Source organism: Convolutriloba macropyga, unplaced genomic scaffold (genome assembly GCF_964194025.1).
Source record: "Convolutriloba macropyga unplaced genomic scaffold, txConMacr16.3 SCAFFOLD_5664, whole genome shotgun sequence".
Classification (NCBI taxonomy): Eukaryota; Metazoa; Xenacoelomorpha; order Acoela; family Convolutidae; genus Convolutriloba; species Convolutriloba macropyga.
Window position 1 is genome coordinate 10,001 of NW_027450033.1, and position 6,044 is coordinate 16,044.

General features: G+C 45.5%; 2 pseudogenes; both read right to left on the reverse strand.

Annotated features, from left to right (window-relative positions):
* Positions 1-4,084, reverse strand: part of LOC142355557 (large subunit ribosomal RNA) — a 6,874-nt pseudogene extending 2,790 nt beyond the window's left edge.
* Positions 4,085-5,767: 1,683 nt separating this feature from the next.
* Positions 5,768-5,919, reverse strand: LOC142355556 (5.8S ribosomal RNA; annotated as a pseudogene).
* Positions 5,920-6,044: the final 125 nt, after the last annotated feature.

Genomic DNA, 6,044 nt, shown 5'->3' on the forward strand with positions numbered 1-6,044 from the left:
TCCTGAAGCCCTGTCTGCGTCTGAGCTAGCAACACAACGTCATCGGCAAAGGCGAGGTGATTCAGCTTTTCTGAGCCCATCTGGATTCCAGTCGTTTGGGGTAGAGTCTTCAGCACCCTGTTCATCACAAGGTTGAATAGGATTGGGGAGATGGGATCCCCCTGTCTGACCCCCTTGGATGGCTTCACCAAGCGTCTTGCTCCGTCGATCTCCAGAGTTGTGCCCTGTCTCTTGTAGCCCTTCATGATGTATCTGAGGATCTTGGGGTCTATGCCTGCTTCTAGTGCTGCTTCTGCCAGGGCCTTGTGGGTCACACTGTCAAAGGCCTTCTTCACATCTATGAAGGCCAGTTTGAGTCCCCGTCTCTGTGTCTTTGCCTCACTGATAATGCCCTGCAGCAGAAGAGAGTTGGTTGCCGTCCCATCTACCCTCTTGAAGCCCTTCTGTCTGATATTGTCGTCTAGGTCCTCAAGTCGTGCAGCTAAGCACTTGTGGAACACCCTGGCCAGTACACTTGCCACTGTGATGGGTCTGAAGTCCATTGGTTCCTGAGACCCTGCCACTTTGGGGATGAACACTGTTTTTCCACTAAGGAGCCACTCGGGTAGATGTTCAGCCAGCAGCCAGAGATTGAAGTGGGAGACCAACTTCTTGAAGGGGATGCAAGTCACCGTCTTCCTGCTCACCCTGTCTGGTCCAGGAGCTGTCTGTCCCATGGTCTGCACACACTTGGCCACTTCTTCGATGGTGATTGGAGTGACCCAACCCTGACCGCTGATTGTGCTTAGGTCTATTGTCTCTGCTTCCGTCTCAAGGAGCTGCTGCCAAGCATCAAGAAACCCTGTCTTGTCGGTGATGGGGTTGTGCTCACCAAACTTCTCCCATGACCCATCCATCACTGATGCCGCTGCCTTAGCCCTGTCACGTCTGTAAAGAGCCTGCAGTCTTGCATACTGGTGCCGTCTCATGCCCTTCTTGGATCGTCTAGGATGTTTGTGAGCCCTCTGTCCCCCATTCTTCCCTGGTTCTTGTGCAAGGGTTTGTAGCCACATCTGTCCCTCTCTCTCGACGTACTGGGTGAGATCGTCGTCCGTCATTCTGTGCCATTCACCCGGAGGAGGAAGAGCCAGCATCTCAAGGTCGATGCCCGTCTCAAGACAGTGTCTTGGTCTGTCTTCCTGCACAGTGTTTTCCTCCCTGTCATGTTCCTGCATCATTGCCACAAACTGTTGGTTCTTTCTCAAGCCCTTGAATGCCTCAGCGGATCGATGGGGGAACAGTCTTGCCAGTTGCTCATTCTCTTGCTTCTGGGATGCGGGATCAAGGCCCCTCATCGCGTCTCTGACCAGAGCCATTTCCTCAAGAGTCCACCTTGCATTAGATCTGCCTGTCTTCTGGGCCTGCATCTGGTGGTATGTATCTGGGTGCCTGCTTTTGGTGTGAAGTGAGAGACCAGTCTGTCCTTTGAAGGGTCCAGCACCACAGATTGAGCAGCACCAGTTGGGGGCTGTTGCTTGGCCACTCACGGGTTCCTGGGTGGGAGCCCTGCCCGCATGTGCTCCCTGTGATGCTTTCGTCTGTGATGCCCCTGACTTGTGACTTCTGGTCTTGTGCTGCTTCAGGCCGAGCTCACTCCTGAACGGACCCTGTCCGCAGATGTCGCAGGTCCACTTGGAGGCCACGTCTCCACAACTACTGGTGCTCACACTGTCGAGTCATAGTTACTCATAGTTAAGAGAGTCATAGTTACTCCCGCCGTTTACCCGCGCTTATTTGAATTTCTTCACTTTGACATTCAGAGCACTGGGCAGAAATCACATTGCGTCAACACCGTTTCACCAGCCATCGCAATGCTTTGTTTTAATTAAACAGTCGGATTCCCCTTGTCCGAACCAGTTCAGAGTTCGAGTGTTTTTTGTGCAACAGAATAGACCTAAAGCATATCAGCTAGCAGTCAAACCAAACGCCAACAACCCGAAGGCCATCGCACGCTTTAGCAGACCGAAGCGTCAAACTAAAGGCTTGTTACACCCACTCCTCAGAGCCAATCCTTCTTCCGAAGGTACGGATCTATTTTGCCGACTTCCCTTATCTACACTGTTCCAAGACCAGAGGCTTTTCACCTTGGGGACCTGATGCGGTAATCGGTACGATTCACTCTCCTGACATCTGCTAAGCCAAACTTTTATGTGCCACCAGGAACAATTGGGACACAGCAAATGCTGCTGTGCTCTTGCACGCTTCGAGCCTTATCTCTGATTGAATCAATTCCAAGGACTCTACAACGTGTTATAAAGAAAAGATAACTCTTCCCCAAGGTCCCAATGACAAAGTTCGACCTCAATGACGTTGCCGTCTCAATGCCAGGAGAGTAAGTTCGGGAATTTTAACCCGATGCTCTTTCGAGACTCAGCAGTTTTCAAGAAACCACTATTCAAGACTTTGGCATTAGCCTGTCTTTTAGAATCGACTAACTCATGTGCAAACGCTGTTCACATGAAAGCCTTTCCCGCTTCAGTCCTCAAAGTTCTCATTTGAGTACTTGCTACTTCCACCAAGATCTGCTCCATTGATCGCTTCGCGCATACACTTGCGTGCATACTTTAGCGCAATCAATGTGTCCTCCTACACATGAATATCATTTTTGAGCTGGTGAGGCTCTTTTTCTCTAATCTAACTTGCGTTAGATATTGATATTCATGGTTGGGTATAGGCCACGAGCTCTAGTGCCATCCATTTTCAGGGCTGATTGATTCGGCAGGTGAGTTGTTACACACTCCTTAGCGGATTTCAACTTCCATGACCACCGTCCTGCTGTCAGTATCAATCAACACCTTTTGTGGTGACTCATGAGCAAGTAGTTAGGCGCCTTAACCCAACTTTTGGTTCATCCCACATCGCCGGTTCTGCTTACCAAAAGCGGCCCACAAAAAGCTTGCATTCATAGTCCAAGTGCAATTAAGTCACAAGGACATCTCACCGATTTATAGTTTGAGAATAGGTGAAGGAAAAATTTTCCCCCATTCCTCTAATCATTCGCTTTAACCGATGAAATTGCTTTGCGAAGATTTTTCAATCTTGCTCAAGCTTTTGCTATCCTGAGGGAAACTTCGGAGGAAACCAGCTACTAGATGGTTCGATTAGTCTTTCGCCCCTATGCTCAGGTCAGACGATCGATTTGCACGTCAGAACCGCTTCGGGCTTCCACCATGGTTTCCCGTGGCTTCGCCCTGCCCAAGCATAGATCACCATCTTTCGGGTCGTGTGCTACTTGCTCTGGATCAGTCATGCAATAAGAGCAAAACCGTCCGTGGTTGCGGGACACCGAATCGGCGCCCTCACCACACAAAGTAGTGCAATTCATAAAAATTACACTGTTCACTTTCATTTCGCGTGTGCGCTTTCAATGAGCGACAACACTTGCAAGCAACTCACACTCCTTGGTCCGTGTTTCAAGACGGGCTGTAGAGAGCATTGAATAGGAAGTTGAGGTCAGACAGGCAATCAAGATCAATTTATCTCATTTTGTTTAGAATCAACAAGAAGAATTCCGAGGAAAACTTCTGCTCGATTCATTAACAAGATTTGCCAAAAGACGACAACTACACTACTCGGTAGCCGAGAATATAATATCAAGGCATTGAGTATGGTAACGCTCACTCCAGTTCCCCTTCAACAGTTTCACGTACTTTTCACTCTCTCTTCAGAGTGCTTTTCAACTTTCCCTCACGGTACTTGTTTACTATCGGTCTCGCTTTATAATTAGCTTTTGGAGAGACATATCTCCAGCTTCGAGTTGCACTTTCAAACAACTCTACTCATAGGAATGAGCCATTATGACTGGTATCGAAAATGACCTTTACAGGATTTTCACCTTCTTTGATGCTACTTTCCAGTAGACATCAGGACAAATTCACCAGTCTAGCATCAAACCATACCGGACACCGAGAAATGTTGCCATTTCTCTTCCCGATGAGCTTTTCCCTGTTCATTCGCCATTACTAAGGGATTCTCAGTTGATTTCTTTTCCTCCCCTTACTGATATGCTTAAGTTAAGGGGGTTCTCTCGCCCAATTCAGGTTATGTAGTTGATTGTCTCTTAATTGGTTCACTGACCAATATGAGACAGAAACCGATTCAGCAGTTTTGTTCGCTACTACTATCAAACACAGGTCGAAGTTTCCATTCAGTCATTAATTCCAACTTTCAAATGTTGTTGTTTCAGCTTTCGCTTACTAGAAGCAACATAATACTCGCTGCAATACAGACCTCGGGAAACCCTCACCGTGAATAAGGTTCACTCACATATTTCACTACATTTTGCGTGGGATTGGAGATGAGGCTACTCGTTCTTGCTCAGTACTAGGCTGAAAATTAACGAAACTTCGTTACAAACGTTCACATGTTGATGTTTCCGCTTTCGCGTACTCGAAACAACATAATACTAGTCTTTGTAATTTAGTTTCATAATTTCAACTGTTCTCATGCAGAATTTTTGCTCATTCTTATCCCAAATTTTGACCTGGCTACTAGTTACACTCCTTGTACTTATTGCAAAATGACCACAAATTTCAACAGCTTTCACATGTTGCTGTTTCGGCTTTCGCTTACTACAGTCAACATAATACTCGTTGCAAAATAAGTGCTCGGCATCTGCAATTTTCCAAAGACGAAGTTTCGCCAGTTCAATTTTCGCTCGCCAATTATGGCTACTAATTCACACGGTACTGAGCTCAACAACATTAAATTTGTTCAGCAAGACTTTCACATGTTGATGTTTTGGCTTTCGCCTACTAGAAGCAACATAATACTCGTCTTGTTAGCTCATTCAATGAGAATAGCTTTTCCCGTTGAGAATTTTTGCCTTCAATTGGCGTTGTAGTGAGTTTGGCTACTCAGATCACCAAATACTTGTGACAATTCGAACCAGAAATGTTTTCAATTTTCACATGCTGATGTTTCGGATTCAACCTACTAGAAGCAGCATAATACTTGTATTCAACAATTTCTGTATCAAATCCCAGTTTTCTCTGGTGCATCTTTGCCAAACTATTCCAAACTGCCTGAGTCTGAATACCAATTACAGGTACTAGTAAATGCACGTTACTAAGGACTATATAGTTCTAGGTTACTGTACACAACGACGTTCACATGTTGATGTTTCAGCTGCCGCTTACTAGAAACAACATAATACTTATCGTGCATACCTTTCCATAACTTGTCCTTTTCAGATGCATTAGTTTCCCTTTGTCTTGGCTTCTACAGTCAGACTGGCTACTAGTAACAGCACAGTACTAATCACATATCGTTCTACAGTTTGCAGACAACTTTCACATGTTGATGTTTCAGCTTTCGCCTACTAGAAACAACATAATACTCGCTGTATACATTTGTAGTTCTCTATGTAACTTTCATGTGAAGAAGTTTCGCCAGTCTTTTTGACTGTCTCAAATCTGAGTCATGCTTAGGCTACTAGTTGCTTCATAGTACTTATCGCCTCGAGATCATTGAACAAAACTTGATTTTCACATGTTGCTGTTTCAGCTTCCGCTTACTAGAAACAACATAATACTAGTCTCATTAAGTTCCGTCTCTTTGCAATTTTCTTATGAAGAAAATTCGCCATCACAATGACTCCAGCAGTTCTTGATCAAGGAATGCAATCATTGATCAGAATGCTATTATTTGAATCGGTTCTGCTTTAAGTGTTCCAATTTTATTGGAAGCACCAACAATAGAACATCAATGTGTTCAATCGAGAGTTATATAACCCTGAATCGGACGCAGTCAACAGCCGAAGCCGAGACCGCCTTTTGCGTTAGAGAGGTCGGTAAACAAATCTTGCGATTCATACCGAATTAACACATATAGCTGTGCTCCTCTTCGTAAAGCGAGCCAAGTGATCCCCTGTTGAAGGATGTATTTGGACCAATCTAGTAGCATTTGGTTTCCAACAAGCTCTCCCAAGTTAGCTTACTTATTGGGCTTTTCAACCAATTCGGTTGGCTACAAGCATCATCAAAGTACTAGCCACAGTTTGATCG